Raw genomic sequence first — 19,594 nt, 5'->3', positions numbered from 1 at the left:
TGCCTATAATAATTGCTACTGAATTCTTGACATCTGTGCACATTTCCATCGCACATCCATAGTGTGTGACTTCCGGCAACTAGAGTTCTATGAATGTGCTGGGTGACACTTCCAAAAACTCCATCTGTAATGTCACACACTATGTTACATACCATCTATTCCATTAAATTTATATCAGAAGAACCACAAGGAAGTAAAAATATCATTACAAATGTGCTTAAGAGGATTGCAGGAACCACAAGCTGTTCCAGTTGCACAATAAAGAGAATAAAAGGGGGGGGAGGGACTGCTTCCTAAAGCTTTACAATTTCAAGAAAGACATGGAGTCACGGGAAGGAAACTTTATATTTAGGTAATATTAATGAACAGGTTGTCACATAATTTGTATGTGATACATGTTCTTTATTTTACATTTCTAGAATTGTAATAATCAACATTGTGTCCTATACTATATCTTTCCCTCTTTTTTTGTTTTATGACAGCAGGAAAATACTAACACGAGTTCTTTACAGACGAATGGAAAAACTGGTAGAAGCCCACCTCAGGGAAGTTCAGTTTGGATTCCGCAGAAATGTTGGAACACATGAGGCAATACCGACCTTACGACTTATCTTAGAAGAAAGATTAAGGAAAGGCAAACCTACATTTCTAGCATTTGTAGACTTAGAGGAAGCTTTTGACAATGTTGACTGGAATACTCTCTTTCAAATTCTAAAGGTGGCAGGGGTAAAATACAGGGAGCGAAAGGCTATTTACAATTTGTACAGAAATCAGATGGCAGTTATAAGAGTCGAGGGGCACGAAAGGGAAGCAGTGGTTGGTAAGGGCGTGAGACAGCGTTGTAGCCTCTCCCTGATGTTATTCAATCTGTATATTTAGCAAGCAGTAAAGGAAACAAAAGAAAAATTCAGATTAGGTATTAAAATCCATGGAGACGAAATAAAAACTTTGAGATTCGCTGATGACATTGTAATCTGTCAGACACAGCAAAGAACTTGGAAGAGCAGTTGAACGGAATGGACAGTGTCTTGAAAGGAGGATATAAGATGAACATCAACAAAAGCAAAATGAGGATAATGGAATGTAGTCGAATTAAGTCAGGTGATGCTGAGGGAATTAGATTAGGAAATGAGACACTTAAAGTAGTAAATGAGTTTTGCTATTTGGGGAGCAAAATAACTGATGATGGTCGAAGTAGAGAGGATATAAAATGTAGACTGGCAATGGCAAGGAAAGCATTTCTGAAGAACAGAAATTTGTTAACATCAAGTATAGATTTAAGTGTCAGGAAGTCGTTTCTGAAAGTATTTGTATGGAGTGTAGCCATGTATGGAAGTGAAACATGGACGATAAATAGTTCGGACAAGAAGAGAATAGAAGCTTTCTAAATGTGGTGCTACAGAAGAATGCTGAAGATTAGATGGGTAGATCACATAACTAATGAGGAAGTATTGAATAGAATTGGGGAGAAGTGGAGTTTGAGACACAACTTGACAAGAAGAAGGGACCAGTTGGTAGGAAATGTTCTGAGGTATCAGGGTATCACAAATTTAGCATTGGAGGGCAGCGTGGAGGGTAAAAATCATAGAGGGAGACCAAGAGATGAATACACTAAGCAGATTCACAAGGATGTAGGTTGCAATAAGTACTGGGAGACGAAGAAGCTTGCACAGGATAAGAGTAGCATGGAGAGCTGCATCAAACCAGTCTCAGGACTGAAGACCACAACAACAACATGACATTTCTTCCTCATATCTTGTAGCTGGACTTGTTTTGCTTTGGCTGATCTTTTGTCTATGTGGCTATTTCTTGTCAAATTGCTTGTCATACTGACAATCATTTAATAAAGCTGTTTGCAGACTTACTAGCTGTTATGGAAGATGTGTGTTTGTGAGCAGGCTGCAGCTGTTGAACTGGATCTCACCTATCACAGAGTACTCATTCGCAATTGAGCCCTCACCCTACCAATGTCCCATTCCTACCACACAATCTGCGGGAAGTACCCTAAAACATTTGAATAGTCTATAGTGCACCACGTCTCATCAACTAATTGGAGCCCACGCAAGGAATGCATACAAGAACACTGCTTAGAGAAGTGAAAGAAGATGAGCAGGTCAGTCCCTGAAATATTATGCACAAAATTGAATTTTCAATTCAGTTGAAAACCTGAAAATATACCTCCAGCCAATCGCCCAGAATGAATTTCAGCCATCACTTTACATCATCTATGGCAACGAGCTGCTCTACAATGTACAGAAATTGGATGAGCTCTGCCAGAAGAAAAGCTGACTTGGGCAAATTCTCAGCATCCTAATCTTCCAAACAAGATGTGGAAATGAACAAGTACTACCAAAAATCCAACACCAGCAGTTCGCAGGATTAACTGCCATGCAAGCCTGAGATGATTTTTAATATCTGTGACTGATAAGATGTCACATCATCAACGGGGTTATTTCATTCCCATCTTTACATGCAGCTTCATTGCTTATTCTTGACAGCGAGTCCCAAGCTGAATCCATTAAGTGGAAAACTTCTGCATGGCAGAAACAAAAACATTCGATCACTTGCAGAAGAGGCCAGAACAAGTAGCAGGAAGTTTTACAATAATTAACACCACTGAGAACTAATTTGGCAAAGCGCTCACTCCACAAGTGCTGCCAATACCACATAAAATCAACTCAATGGAGCATGTTGGAGCTCGACTCGCACAGGAAATGACAGTAGAGGATAGCAGCAAAACCTGCAGACTGCTTACCTAAGTCTCAACATTTAATTCTAATAATGATTAACAAATAGAAAAGAAATCAAGATGAAAAAGAAGCTGTAAAATTATAATTTGTTAAAGGTTAGGCTGGTAATGCATTGTACAATAAGATTATCAATTATTTTTTTCATAAAATATTTAATGTGTACTGAAGTGCTTTTATCACTGATCTAAGATATTTGGCAATGTAATATGGGCCTTTGTGATTAAGGAAAAGGAACTTAATGTGATAGGCATTTTTGTAGGGCACTCAAGGAACCATCAATGCTAATAGTGGCTACTACGGTAATAGTAAGAGCAATAATTTAAGCAGTCAGTCACTGTACAGTATATTAAGTAATGACAAAACAAAATATAGTTGGTGTTTCAAGCCTCAGTAATGATCCAAGAAATGTACTTAATGATTCCAACCTTCCCAATACAACTGAGGGACAACTTAACCTAATTTCTCTTGAGATTACTTCTAATTAAGAAATTTTACCAAACATAGTCTACAGAGGTCTGTAAGTAGTATACACACATTTGCCCACAATTAAAATCTAATGAAAAACATATGAATCTAAAGCAATGGAATATGAAGCTCACACAATGGAATAAGAAAAATCATCACTGCATTTGTGTGTTCATCAATCCGTACATCATATTCTGTGGATCCTACCCCATCAAAGAGAGAAACCTTTAGGGATACAGAGCCAGTCAATAATAAAAGATCCAGATCTGTCATAAATTTAATATGTACGCCATTTTAAGAATAAACTATCACTACACTGTGTAATACTGTTAGTGCTCATGGCAGTTAAAAAGAAACTATGAAATGACACAGAAAGCTGCTACTCCACAAGAAGTTGCTGCTTACTCAGTTTTATATTAAATATCTGCTGTTATCTCCCACTGGTAGTTTAATATTTAACTACTTGACTGCTCTGAAAATTTCAAAGACCGAATGCTATAAATACGGAGTCCTCTTTACAACATATTACTACATTAGTGTTCAAAATTAAAGCAACAAACTGCTATTTCCCCATCCTTTCCTAATTCACAATATAACCACACACAGTCAGCAGATGTCCATATGACCGTGTTCTGCATGGAAGATGGCATTCCGGGCAATGGGCAACCATGCCAACGATGACATCATGGCACCTATCAAATGGAGTAGTGTTCCCGGGTAACCCCACATCCAGAATCACTGTGTGCACAGTCACAGACAGTGCCTATCAGACACTCAGCGGTGGAGGGCCACAGGAAGAATGGAAGCACGACAGTCGCAAACTGATTTTGCCCCATGGCTGAATGTGAAACATTCTGTTGTTTCTTGGATGTGGCGACAGTTTATGGAGAACAAAACTGTATCCAGAAGACCAGGGCTGAGCCAACCATGTGTGACATCAGAAAGAGAGGACTGCTATTTGGCTGTAAGAACATAATGATACCATGTTAGTACTGCACGGCAACTGGCATCTGACATCTGACCTCGCAGCAGCCACAGGACGTGCTGTATTGAGGCAAAAGATGTACAGAAGGCTTCAGCAGAGTGGTCTTTATTGTCAGAGACCTGCTGTATGTGTACCTCTAGTATCTTCACAGAAGGGAGTGTCTAGAATAGAGTAGTCGACATGCCACTTTGATGGTTGAACAGTGGGCCAATGTTCTTTTCATAGATGAGTCCAGACTTGCTCTTATCTTGATGAGATCTTGGGGCCTCACTTGTGGTTGTTACAAGGTGCTGTGGACCCAGACTTTGTACTGATGGATGATAATGCTCAACCTCATACAGCTCAGGTGCTTGAAGTTTTCTTGGAAACAGAAGATATTGCACACATGGCATGGCCTGCTCACTCTCCCAATTTATGCAATACAATAGAGCAAGTCTGGGATGCACTAGGGAGACGGGTTGCATCATGTCAGCATCCACCAACCACTCTACAAGACCTACAAGCAGTTCTGCAAGATGAAGGGCATTATTGCCTCCACATGAGATTGATGACGTCATTCATGGCATTCCCTGACATTGTCAGCCTTACTGCTGCCAGAGGTGGTCACACCCCATATTGAGCACATTAACCAGTTGCCGAAATGTGTGTGCTTTTCCATTGAAGTTAGAAAAAATAAAGAACATTTTTGTCTACCATTATGCATTTGCAGTTATTTATGTTCTTTATTTTTTTACATTGTTTCTACTTTACTATTACCTATTTATACTGTTTTGTGGCAAAATAAATGCAACCTTGCAAAATTTCCATTTGTTGCTTTAATTTTGGTCACCAATGTCTTTGTCAAGCAGCTTTACAATGAACTGCTCTCAGCCACATAACAACAAAATTTTTCAATCCTTAACTCTAGATCACTGGTTCTCAACCTTTCTGCGACAGTTACGCAAACCAATATACCCGAGTCTACTATCTAACAAAAGTTTGGATCCGAAAAGATTGTTTGAGCATTCCTGTTTTTAAATTATGGCACAACACACTATGTTTCATTGACATTCAATAAAGAAAACACAAAATTTTTGATGGTTTTACATTAAACAAGAAATAATGAGTCAGTGAGATGTTTCGTACTGCTTATATGTAACAATCTCTCTTACATTCAGTTTGGACTCTGGCAATGCTCATTGTAAATCCGATTCCAAATTCAATCAGTTCCTTGCTTTTGTTTTCATTGCTGCCATAGTCACAAATCCACTTTCAAACTATAAGTTTTTGGGAAAGGAATCAGCAATCTTACTGCTTTTTCTGACAATAGTGGGTACTCAGCACCAGTTTTTTTTCTAAAATTTGCTAGTTCTGTGTTAGAGAAATTTATTTTCAGATTGTTGCCTTGACATTGTGCAAAAATTTCTCCTTTGCATTGAACTTCACAGTCTAAAAATATTCCTTCACTCATGGAAAACAGTCTTAAAACTCTGGCATTTACTTGTCATTTCCACAGTTCAAGAAAACAGTTAGTGACAGAATTTATCAAGGTAAGTGCTGACTTATATGTGAATGCACATTTTCACTGCTCGTGTCAAACATCACTATTAGTTCTGATAACATCTTGAACTTCAAGCACGTATTGTTGATACTGTACTCAAACTCATGTCCTCGATACAATTTCTGATTCTGTTGTAAGAAAGATGTGACTAGTTTAACTTTTCAACATGTTGATCTCTTAAGACTTCATGACATCCTCTCCTACCATATGAGGTTTCTTGGTTTCAACAATTTGAAGACACATTCAATATGAAGTTCTAGATGGCTTCTGTTAACTGGAAAAAGTAGCCTGATGAATCCATGCGCGAACTTAATCTCCACATGACTTCTTTCAAGTATTCTTTTAATTTTCTAGGTTTCATACTCTCTGCTGTTAGCATTTTACTGCACAGAACACACTGATGATTTTCATTAGCTTTAGCAACTATCATAGTAAAACCCCACTGCAGAAAAGCTACTCTGTATGGCACTGTTTCTGGGAGAAGGAAAAATTGTCGAAAAGTATGAGTATTTAACCACAAGAAGTGCATCATAATGCATTTCTGATAAAAGTGTCATGAAAATATAACATTATTAGTGAAGAACATAATCCAATAGATGTTTACTAAATTTATGAGTTTGGGGTTGCATCTATTTGCAACTGAACTACAGTGATTTATATTTTGCCCTACACATTTCATTTCAATTTATTTAGCTCGATCTTCAGTAGCCTCAACTATACGCCATTTTGCGTGCTGCTCATGCCCCTTATTTTAACTGCAAATTGATGTAATCTCAAAATCAGCAACTGTATGTAATCTCAAAACCATCAACATAGTATTGCTACACTTTGTTCATCTTAAGTCTGATATAGATGTCAACATTGGTTTGTATTACCTGGCAAAGGAAAGAGAAGACCTGGGCAGGGTGTGAGCACCACGTTTACATCCAAGAAAGATATACAGAGATAATAAATGTGCAGCTGCAGCAGTCTTAAGCCAAGTATGCACTGGGATGCAAAGCTGCAAATCATTGTAGCACAGCTGCACCCAAACAGTAACTCAAATGAGTTCATGACTTATGTCTTCAGTTCGTGACATTGCATCTTGAATCTGGTGCTTGCGGGACAATTTGCGGGCATTTTGAATCCTATCCAGAATAAGATTTTCAGACTTAATGTTACAGAACATTGCTAGTGTGGACGTAAGTCAGTGACAAGTGAATCTCAACTATGCTGCTACACAGAATATCATGTAGTAAGTCACAACACCACATGTTTCATAAACAGATTTCTATTTGCTCATGAAGTGACCTCTTGACCGACTGTACTGTTGTTGCCACAGTGTGTTTTCATTAAGTATGGAGTGAAAACGTGAAGAAACCAAGCAACTTCTAGATCCTTGTAGAGAAAAATGGGAGTTGTGACACCCCAAGGACAATAATTATCACACAAAAACAAAATGATGTTTGGCAATGGGTTACAAAGTGGTGTCAGTGCAAAATCAATGAAGCAAACAAGAGTAACCAAACTCTGATGACTTTTTGTTGATATATTTTGTACCCCTTGAACAAATGCAACAAACTCATAAAGCAATCTCCAGTCATCAGAAAACACAAAATACTTAAATATCTTCTGTAGTCATCCTCAAGGAATTTCTGAATCCTATTGTGTCCTCCACTTTTAAAGGTGTCAACAAGATCATGCCCATGTCTGTTTCCTTCTTTGAGCAACTCTTGAATCCATCAATGTATATGAGCAGTGCTTCCGCTTTTCAGTTGGTGCATTTTAGGTTATACATTCCTGTGTACAAAATGTAGCTAACATATCAAAATACGTTTTTTATAATCATAAAAGACCTGTTTTTCTTTCTCACCAGAAAAGATATATTTACCAGTCTTATGTGTAATAGCTACAGAATATGTTTAAATGCATCCACACTGAGCATGCCACACGACATGCGTTCCTCCTGTTGTAACATCAGAGGAAGCAGGGCACCCATACGCGTTCAATTTGGATGGCTGTCAGCCTGAACCTGCCAGTAGAGGTAAGCGACTATTATTATTAATATAGATGACTGGATTTTAGAAAAGCTGAACAGTTGCAAACAAACAGGTACTGGTTGTTTTTTGGTGCATTTATTCCAAATGACATGTTTCAGGCTCTGACAGTCATCAGATTTCCTGGTGAAAACAATATAACACTCATACATTTTTTAACATCAAATGTTAAAAATAAAGTGCAAAATCAAACTAAGTGTCAGAACCAAAAAATACCATTTCATAGCAAAAATAACTTGGCGTCTTGTTCCTTACTCATACATTCACGAACCGAAAGGTGTGTCATATAATTTAAACTTGGAAAATGGTAATGTTCATCATGAGAAGGACTACAAAAAAACTGCTGCTTCAGTGTGCTTGCACTTGCTAGGTAAACCACACGGTGTAAGGGGGCACCACTTTATGGAATTGCGGCTGCGCAAATGCCGATATGTTTACTAAAAATTAAAACCGTAACCAACAACAACTAAAAGTACATGTTGTGTGTCTACGCCTTGGCACATTAACACACACCTTGTAGTAGTACAAAGTACAACAAAGTCCATTATAAAATTGCAGAAAAAATATTTTGTCTAGAAAAGGCATGACTTGCCGAAGATTCCAAAACGTTCAGTTCAGATTTGCAATTGCACTTTTTGACTATTCATCAAACATAAAATCTTAAGACATTTGTCCCATCTCGTGGTTTACTATTGGGGCTATCAATATGCCAAACTGTTTACTGCATGCTAAAGTTTTGTAAGACAGGAGTACATAAAATAAAGGGCGCATCATGTGAATGTTTTTATGTGGGACAAACACGGTGAGAGTTCAAAAAGAGGTTTAAAGAACACAGGTATGCGAGCAAAGTAGCACATTAGGTTCCCATTTAAAAGATAAAAGCCATATGCTGGTAGAATTAGAAAGCAGCATTACAATTCTGCACACAGTGTGTCAGGGAAACAATTTGGACATCTTGGCGGAATTGAAAATACATGCATTCAGTCAAATGGCTCCAGAACTGCTAATCAAGGAGCAAATCAGTAGTGGTACAAAATAGGTTTTAGTCTTTTTGATAATTTGTTGTAAGAGAGGAATGTAACTTCTGTGATAATTTTTGTAACCACTTTTCTTAAGTTGGGTATATAGATAACCACCACCTTTCCCTTTACTATTTTTTGTGTCCCACAGTGGTGAGTATCAGGTCCTTTAAAAAAGAGGAAAAAGCCACCGTCAGTCGGTAACACCAGTGTTAAGAATAAGAGAATGTATGGTGGAAAAAATTACGCAAACCCCTAAAAAAACACGCACACCTTAAGTAAACTCTGTCCGAACAGGCCAGGAAGGCCCAAAGTACTGACCGGCCACCGTGTCATCCTCAGCCCACAGACATCACTAGATGCGGACATGGAGGGGCATGTGGTCAGCACACCACTCTCCTGGCCATATGTCAATTTACGAGACTGGAGCCGCTACTTCTCAATCAAGTAGCTCCTCAGTTTGCCTCACAAGGACTGAGTGCACCCCGCTTGTCAACAGTGCTCAGCAGACCTGATGGTCACCCATCCAAGTGCCAGCCCAGCCCGGCAGCACTTAACTTCAGTGATCTGATGGGAACCGGTGTTAACACTGCAGCAAGGCCTTTGGCCATGTGAATCCCTAATCTATAGATTTAATTTTTTATGCAGAAGTCAAGCATTTTCCGAAAAACTACTTCAGCATGAGATGCAGATTTGGTTCCTTTACACAAAGAAACCTTTTAAACAGCACAGATGATGATTCAACAGCCAGTTATCTCCTTTCCTTCAACCACACCTAGATACAGACATTATTCTTTGTGTTACAGGGCTAAAAAGTCTACCACAAAGTGTACATGACAAAGAAATGGGCACTGAATCTGAATAATGAGTCAGTGTTTGTTACGCTTTACATGAGGAGTGTTGTCACAGGCTACACGTCTAGATCAGCTCTGCCCAGGAGGTGGCTTGGGGAGCTCGAGCATCACAATAAAGGTGAGAGCAGACACTGGTACGTAGTGTAAACTGTGTGCTATCTTTCGAGGCATGATTAGATGTCATGATTGCAGGCCAAGTCACTCACTGCATCAAGATGATAGTCAACATAGTCTCTTTTTACGTTAGTGATCATATTGTAACAAAATAGTTCACGCAGATTTCTTTATGTATTTTACTCTCTCTTTATCTCCAGCTTGCAACTACAATTATGGCCATATTTGAAATCATAGACATGTGCGTGTGTGTGCAGGCGCAACTTTTGTTCTGTAGTTAAAAAGCCAGCTTGAAGCATAAGTGAAAAGCAGTTCTATCTACTATGAAGTAATTTTTAGATAATAACTGTGAATGTCATTTATGGTGATCTTTTTATGATTACTGCTCACAAGAAGACAGTACAAACTTCCCCTCACCAATTTGATTCATACTAACAGAGTGTGTAGGGCACGACTGGGACTTTAACATACATAAACAGGAACAGGCAACTTTCAAGCAGTTTTGAGAAAATTGAGTTCGAAAATTATAGGCATGCTTATACTGTAAGCTTTGTAGGACCACCAGTGTTCATGGGATCTGCAGCCGAGCAAGTAAGCACTTAGTTTCATATGTGTGAGGTCTCTGGATCAAATCTCGATGCTGGCAGTTTATTTTTCAATCCCATATAATTCTAACAACAAATTTATTAAGACAATAAAAAGTATCAATATTTAATCACTCATTTACTTTTTTATAATATTTAACATGAAAAAAATTAGAAAATTTTTTTTCTTCAAGGAGACTGAAAATCAAAAAAAGGATACACTAGGACTTTCAATCAAATCAGTGTAGTCATTTTATTTACATTATTACATCTACATTTGTGAAGATTATAATGTGTAACCTATTCAGCACTGCTTGAATCAGGATGATACTGACTGTAGAAACATGGAAAACTATATTCATTGCAACATACATCACATGTAAGGTACATCAAATTTTTGCATGTGCATGGTTTTTTCAATATATCTATTTTCAAAAGAAACTTGATTTACATTTATAAACGGTCACTGATCACCACACAAATTTGCGGCATACCATGCCCACCGAAGCACAGTATTAAGTACTGGTGCAGATAACTGGCAGTCAGATTCGATACAGAAACCTCATGCTTATAAAACTAAGTGCAAGGAAGCAATACCAGCAGCAAGATTCAATCCAGACCTCGCGCTTATGAAACTAAGTGCTTATTTGCTCAGCTATGGACTTGTTGCATATTAGCAACCATACAAAATATATACACTTGTCTAAAATTTTCAAACCCAATTTTCTCAAAAATGGTTGAGAGTTGCGTCTTTCTACTTATATATGTTGAAGTCCTATCCATATCCTGCACACCCTGTCAATATGAATCAAGTTGGTGAAGGGAAGTTCATGTGGTCCCCTTGTCAGTGGCACCACAACTACAAATAAAGAAGTCTTCCACATCCACTGACACCTTATCAATTCTGCTATTTATGTGCAATAATAAATGAAAGGAAGTGTTGTAAATTAGCAATTTCTTACACAACAGTTGGCACTTGAATAGCAAAATTTCACTCATTTTCTTCTATGTTTCTTCTAACAATCTGAAATACATTGACTAAGCATTCAAATCAGATGCATTAACTTCATGTATTCCATTGACTTGGTTGGTGAACAAATGACTGACTTCTGAATGAACCACAATGAGTGACCCAATAACTCAATGGAGCCTATAACGAACGTGCCCCCCGAAACAAGTAGCCAGTTGAAGATAGCTATCATTGCTGACTACACATGAATTTCATATAACGTCATTAATACATCCACTGTGGTCTCTGCCACATCACGTTGTATATTTATGCCCTTCGTTGACAATTTTAGAATTAGCTACCTGTCTAAAAATTATCAGTCTAATGAAGTAGTGATGTAAATTTTTAAAAAATATGTGGGTTCTGTCTGTGAACAATAATTGAACCTTTTCTATTTTTAGCCCTAGATTATTTCATTTCACTTCTTTAGGGGTAATTACCTCACATATGGAACTATTGATTTAGATAGCCACATTAGCTGGCAGGTAATCAGAGAGGTAAGTTTTTGATTTTCTTTTGAGTGGGGTGGGCTTCTCAGTTGCTTGCTTTATGATACGTGGGATCTTAATGAATATCTTTGCACCAAAAGCACATAGCTCCACCATGAACCCCAGGCAAGGAGGCAAAGTCTATATGAAAATTATATTTTTATCTGGTATTGTGATTTTGTTGATCACAGTTCCACTGAAATGATTCTACATTCTACATTGATACTCCGCAAGCCACCCAACGGTGTGTGGCGGAGGGCACTTTACGTGCCACTGTCATTACCTCCCTATTACCTTCCTATTGCCAGTAACAAAAACAGTTTAGGAATGCAGCAATCATTGATAGCATTCAACCATATTCTGTTCTATACGCAGCTCAATAACGTGTTTTGAGGGACAATGCTCATCATCATCATCATCATCATCATCATCATCATCATCTAGTTGTAAAAAATAGCTTCTAAAGATAAAATGCTAAAATATCAACTGCAGTGTACAGAAGATAAAATAGGCTCTGGGCTCTTTTCTTAGATTAAAATCTTCGACATCTATCAGTGGTTCCCCATCTCACACTGCACATTACACCAGGCCACTCTGTTCTATTGTGAGCTCCAAAAGTGTCAAGTTGACACTTCTGTACGGATCTGGAGGTTAATGTGAACTGACATGTCCACAGCATTACTGTATAACTGCAGCTTATTGGCTAAACCATAATGCTCTTCAATTGGCCACCTACTTTTCCTCATTTCCTAAGCTGACGATCATCAGCCTCTAGCTATTCCATCAAAGAGGTATCAAAAATATATAATCATTTTTTGGCCCTAAAAATAATTCTACAAAGCCATTAAGAAATATCATTTCATTCCAGAATGAGATTTTCACTCTGCAGCGGAGTGTGCGCTGATATGAAACTTCCTGGCAGATTAAAACTGTGTGCCAGGCAGAGACTCAAACTCGGGACCTTGAGAGCACTTGCCCACAAAATGCAAAGGTCCCGAGTTTGAGTCTCGGTCCGGCACACAGTTTTAATCTGCCAGGAAGTTTCATATCATTTCATTGTCTTTCATTTGTGCCTTCAGAATATTGCAATGCTTCTCTTTGCAAATGGCAATCTCCAGTTCTTCTAACAAGTCAAATTTCCTCTCATTCTTTTCTCTGAGCAAGTTTTGTAAGTCGTCGTCTTAATGGGACGGCCTGTCTTGTATATATGATTCACAACAACTGATTTGTCACAAGTACTTAATCTGACTGCAACTTTCTCTTACTTGTGCCCGATCCATTGTTCTTCCTGTTTGTCCAATATACCCTGCATCAAGGGTGTGCATTGAATTTCATAAACTTGAACTTATTTATCTTTGTACCAACATCATGCTTGAAGTTATACTTAATTAGATTGTTTGTCAGGAACACTATTTTAATACTGTGGGTTTAAAAATGTTCATGGTCTTTTGTGGGCACAGAATCATGACCATTTTCATTTAATCTCAGTTAAATCTATTCCTTCGGTGCTTATTACCTTTATGCAGCAATTTATTAATAATATATGCTTTGTAACTAGTGTTAACTGCTATCTTTTTAATGATGTTTAGTTCCATGTCTCTACCTTCTTGATCTTGGTGTAGTGCACACTGTAGTCAGTAAACTGCACTTCACACTACACCATGGAAGGAAGGTTATTTATAAGACTGCGGATGGCACAAATCACTAGTAATCACAGCATCAGTTGTCGCTTTTCTGCAAATGGTAAATGTGTGCTTACTGCCCTGCTTTTTAACATTCAAATTAAGGAATGACCTTGTGGATAACATCAGAAGTTCACTGAAGCTTTTTGCGGATGATGCTGTAGTATATCGAGAGGTTGTAACCATGGAAAATTGTACTGAAATGCAGGAGGATCTGCAACGAATTGATGCATGGTGCAGGGAATGGCAATTGAATCTCAATGTAGACAAGTGTAATGTGCTGCAAATACATAGGAAGAAAGATCCATTATCATTTAGCTACAATATAGCAGGTCAGCAACTGGAAGCAGTTAATTCCATAAATTATCTGGGATAGGCATTAGGTGATTTAAAATGGAATGATCATATAAAGATCGGTAAAGCAGATGCCAGACTGAGATTCATTGGAAGAATCCTAAGGAAGTGCAATCCGAAAACAAAGGAAGTAGGTTACAGTACACTTGTTCGCCCATTGCTTGAATATTGCTCAGCAGTGTGGGATCCGTACCAGATATGGTTGATAGAAGAGATAGAAAAGATCCAATGGAGAGCAGCGTGCTTCATTACAGGATCATTTAGTAATCGCGAAAGCATTACGGAGATGATAGATAAACTCCAGTGGAAGACTTTGCAGGAGAGACACTCAGTAGCTCGGTATGGGCTTTTGTTGAAGTTTCGAGAACATACCTTCACCAAGGAGTCGTGCAGTATATTGCTCCCTCCTACGTATATCTCGTGAAGAGACCATGAGGATAAAATCAGAGAGATAAGAGCCCACATGGGGGCATACCGACAATCTTTCTTTCCACGAACAATACGAGACTGGAATAGAAGGGAGAACTGATAGAGGTACTCAAAGTACCCTCCACCACGCACCGTCGGGTGGCTTGCAGAGTATGGATGTAGATGTAGATGTAGATGTAGAAGGAATTGAAAACTGCTGTCAATTTCATGGTCCACAGTAAACTTAATTTTGATATGGGTGTCACTGAACTTTTTTACTGTTTCATCAATACCTCATCAGAATGGCCAACAAGCAACAAAGTATTGTCTACATAAAATTTATAATAAACAATTGTACCCTTAATGGTTAGGTTAGACTAAAGCTTTGTCTTTTACGTCATTGCTAAAAATGTCAGGCATAGTCCATGCCTGTGAAAGTTCAATAGTTCAATTAAATCGCTGGTCTCTTGTCTTGAAAGTTTACTGTATTTAAGGTCATTTCTTCTGATTATCTCTACAGTTTCATGACCAAAACACCGGAGTATGTATTCTTAACATCTAGCGAAACCAAATGGGAATCATCAGTGACTGGCTTCTCCTTCATGTTGTCAATTAGAGCCATACTATCATACACTGAACAGTTGTTCTCATACATGTAACAAGAATTTTGTTGTGCAATCTAGATATATACTCAGTGAACAGAACAGCACTTACAAATCTTGCACATAGAAAACAAAGGGAACAAACTTGACATGCTAGAAGAATTGGATATTGTTATTCATGAAAAGAAACTTAGAAATATTATGAATACACAAGTGAAAGACAATGAAGTGACATTTCTTAGCAACTTCGTAGAATTATTTTTAGGGCAGATTTATGATTATAAATGGTAATACCTTGTTGACAGAGTAGTTAGTGGCTGGCAATAGTATGATTAAGAAATGAAGAAAAGCAGGTACCAATAGAACAGCATTATGGTTGAGCCAATTGCTGCAGTTACACGTAATGCTGCAAACATGTCCATTCATAACAACTCCTTAATCTCTGCAGAAGTGTCAACTTGACACACTTGGAGCCCACAGCAGAGCAGTAAGACGCAGTGTGGTGTAGTGTGTGGTGTGAGATGGGACAGCCACGATGATTTTAGTGTAAGACTTGGACCTGAAGTCCAAAGTGTCTTTATTCTACTTTAATTACTGAAAAAACTGAATGGCTGTTACTTCACACCTGTAATGGATAATATTGAATTGCATAAAGGAGTGAATGCATTGGGAAATGAGTGTAAGACTTCCAAGATCCTTAAGATTTTGACCATCATGTCGATCAAATGCCACATCAGACAACTGTAGGTGACACCCTTCACCCTCTGGCAGCCACGGTATTTTTGGAAATAAGACATCCTGCAGCCACTTCATTTTTAGTCAAACTTGGTAGCAGTGAAAGAAGCAAATATTTGTGAATTTCACACTTCTTTCAAAATCCTAGGACAGGTAAATACAAGTAACAGAACGTATTAGTCAGATGCAACTGATGTGGAGTTATAATGTTACATGTCACTTATGACTAGTACCTTGGCAGGTATCTAATGTCTAATATTTTTTGGAAGTTTGAACCTGATTTGTCAACAGGCACAGCCAATAATGTGGGTGTTACCTCAACAACAATGAGGTTGAGTGTAGATGGTAGGATTAGTTTGCTTCATACCTTTAGTGTGCGTAAGACGGCTGTTGAAAAGTTGAGTGAAGAAGTAGTGCATAGCATTTTACAAGTTATCAGTGATTAAGAGATTTCTTCTAATGACTATTCCATATCAGATATGGAAGCCTGTGATTCACATGATGAAGGATATACTAAGAACAAACACAGCTGTTGTATTTCAGCAAACAGAAACAGAGGAAGAGGAAAGATTGGTAGACCCCATATGGACAAAAGTGTTGTTGGCAGAAATAAAAGAAATTATTCAGATAGTGAAGGGAGACGAAAATTTAATAGTCATGGGTGACTGGAATTCGGTAGTAGTAAAAGGGAGAGAAGGAAACGTGGTAGGTGAATAATGATTTTGGCTAAGAAATGAAAGAGGAAGCCGCCTGGTAGAATTTTGCACAGAGCATAACTTAATCATAGCTAACACTTGGTTCAAGAATCATGAAAGAAGGTTGTATACATGGAAGAAGCCTGGAGATACTAAAAGGTATCAGATAGATTATATAATGGTAAGACAGAGATTTAGGAACCAGGTATTATATTGTAAGACATTTCAAGGGGCAGATGTGGACTCTGACCACAATCTATTGGTTATGAACTGTAGATTAAAACTGAAGAAACTGCAAAAAGGTGGGAATTTAAGGAGATGGGACCTGGATAAACTGACTAAATCAGAGGTTGTACAGAGTTTCAGGGAGAGTGTAAGGGAACAAATGGCAGGAATGAGGGAAAGAAATACAGTAGAAGAAGAATGGGTAGCTTTGAGGGATGAAGTAGTGAAGGCAGCAGAGGATCAGGTAGGTAAAAAGACGAGGGCTAGTAGAAATCCTTGGGTAGCAGAAGAAATATTGAATTTAATTGATGAAAGGAGAAAATATAAAAATGCAGTAAATGAAGCAGGCAAAAAGGAATACAAACGTCTAAACAATGAGATCGACAGGAAGTGCAAAATGGCTAAGCAGGGATGGCTGGAGGACAAATTTAAGGATGTAGAGGCTTATCTCACTAGGGGTAAGATAGATACTGCCTACAGGAAAATTAAAGAGACCTTTGGAGAAAAGAGAACCACTTGTATGAATATCAAGAGCTCAGATGGAAACCCAGTTCTAAGCAAAGACGGGAAAGCAGAAACGTGGAAAGAGTATATAGAGGGTCTATACAAGGGCGATGTACTTGAGGACAATATTATGGAAATGGAAGAGGATGTAGATGAAGATGAAATGGGAGATATGATACTGCATGAAGAGTTTGACAGAGCACTGAAAGACCTGAGTCGAAACAAGGCCCCGGGAGCAGACAACATTCCATTAGAACTACAGACGACCTTGGGAGAGTCAGTCCTGACAAAACTCTACCATCTGGTGAGCAAGATGTATGAGACAGGCGAAATACCCTCAGACTTCAAGAAGAATATAATAATTCCAATCCCAAAGAAAGCAGGTGTTGACAGATGTGAAAATTACTGCACTATCAGTTTAATAAGTCATGGCTGCAAAATACTAACGCAAATTCTTTACAGACGAATGGAAAAACTAGTATAAGCCGACCTTGGGGAAGATCAGTTTGGATTCCGTAGAAATATTGGAACACGTGAGGCAATACTGACCGTACGGCTTATCTTAGAAGGAAAGGCAAACCTACGTTTCTAGCATTTGTAGACTTAGAGAAAGCTTTTGACAATGTTGACTGGAATACTCTCTTTCAAACTTTGAAGGTGGCAGTTGTAAAATATAGGGAGCGATAAGCTATTTACAATTTGTATAGAAACCAAATGGCAGTTATAAGAGTTAAGGGCATGAAAGGGAAGCAGTGGTTGGGAAGGGAGTGAGACAGGGTTGTAGCCTCTCCCCGATGTTATTCAATCTGTATATTGAGCATGCAGTGAAGGAAACAAAAGAAAAATTCGGAGTAGGTATTAAAATTCATGGAGAAGAAATAAAAACTTTGAGGTTTGCCGATGACATTGTAATTCTGTTAGAGACAGCAAAGGACTTGGAAGAGCAGTTGAACGGAATGGACAGTGTCTTGAAAGGAGGGTATAAGATGAACATCAACAAAAGCAAAACAAGGTTAATGGAATGTAGTCGAATTAATTTGGGTGATGCTGAGGGAATTAGATTAGGAAATGAGACACTTAAAGTAGTGTAGCAGTTTTGCTATTTGGGGAGCAAAATAACTGATGATGGTCGAAGTAGAGAGGATATAAAATATAGACTGGCAATGGGAAGGAAAGCGCTTCTGAAGAAGAGAAATTTGTTAACATCGAGTATAGATTTAAGTGTCAGGAAGTCGTTTCTGAAAGTATTTGTATGGAAGTGAAACATGGACGATAAATAGTTTAGATAAGAAGAGAATAGAAGCCTTCGAAATGTGGTGCTACAGAAGAATGCTGAAGATTATATGGTTAGATCATATAATTAATGAGGAGGTACTGAATAGGATTGGGGAGAAGAGAAGTTTGTGGCACAACTTGACTAGAAGAAGGGATCGGTTGGTAGGACATGTTCTGAGGCATCAAGGGATCACCAATTTAGTATTGGAGGGCAGCGTGGAGGGTAAAAATCGTAGAGGGAGACCAAGAGATGAGGATGTACGTTTCAGTAGGTACTGGGAGATGAAGAAGCTTGCGCAGGATAGAGTAGCATGGAGAGCTGCATCAAACCAGTCTCAGGACTGAAGACCACAACAACAACAGATCGCTACTCACCATAAAGATGACACTTTGAGTTGCAGACAGGAGAGAAGATTAGATCACAACAGGCACAACGAAAAGACTGTTACACATTCAGCCTTTCATGTGTGTGGGCTGCTTCAGAAATCATCATCCGCATCACTACTACCAAAAACAAAAAATGAGAAAAGGACAGACTGCTGCCAATCATAAAGGTTACAAGATGAGTTGCAGACAGGCACAATGAAAAGAGTGTTAGACATTGACAGTGGTCGGAGATAGCAAATGGGTGCATGGGGTTTACTCGCTTGTGTGTGTGTGTGGGGGGGGGGGGGGGGGGCGCCTTTCTGAAGAAGGCTCTGGTTGCAGCTCAAAGTACCATCTTTACAGTGAGTAGCAATCTATCCTTTTTATAATATTGTTGGTAATCGAACCTAGACTTTCCACTTTTTCATACTAATAAACGTGTTATTTGTGAAGCACATATAGTAAATTTTGTGTCTGCTGTATTTAAGCCAATTTCTTCTGTTGTACACAAGGCCATGACCACTGCGTCCAAAGCTTCAGGAGAGGGGGGACAGCCTTTGCCTGCACAATAAAATTGCACTTTATGTCAGCCTGATGAGAGTCACACAGTTTCTCTGAAATAAAGGGTGTCATCCACATCTGCCTGATGTGATCTAGCATGAAAATATTAGTGTCAATCACACTCAGCTGACTCTTTCACAATAAGTTGCCTGACATTTACTATGTTAAACAGGCCTCTTCAATAAACATGGTTGCCTACTTTATACAGTATTCTTATTATTTACTTCCATTGAATAAATACAATCTTTACTCTACATACAATTGCCCCAGAACATACTTCCACAAGACAACATGACATGAAATTACACAAAAATAAGCAAGTAGTTTCTCTTTAGGTCAAGAC

The 19,594-nt window shown here is 38.4% G+C and overlaps 1 protein-coding gene across 1 annotated transcript in view; it reads right to left on the bottom strand.

The window, feature by feature from the left end:
* LOC124788220 (corepressor interacting with RBPJ 1) overlaps positions 1-19,594 on the bottom strand; it is a 73,311-nt gene that overhangs the window by 10,113 nt on the left and 43,604 nt on the right. The gene's annotated exons all lie outside the window — the stretch shown is intronic.

Source organism: Schistocerca piceifrons, chromosome 3, assembly GCF_021461385.2.
Source record: "Schistocerca piceifrons isolate TAMUIC-IGC-003096 chromosome 3, iqSchPice1.1, whole genome shotgun sequence".
In the NCBI taxonomy this organism is placed as follows: Eukaryota; Metazoa; Arthropoda; class Insecta; order Orthoptera; family Acrididae; genus Schistocerca; species Schistocerca piceifrons.
Note: the sequence above shows the minus strand (reverse complement) of the source record. Positions and strands in the feature narration are given on the sequence as shown.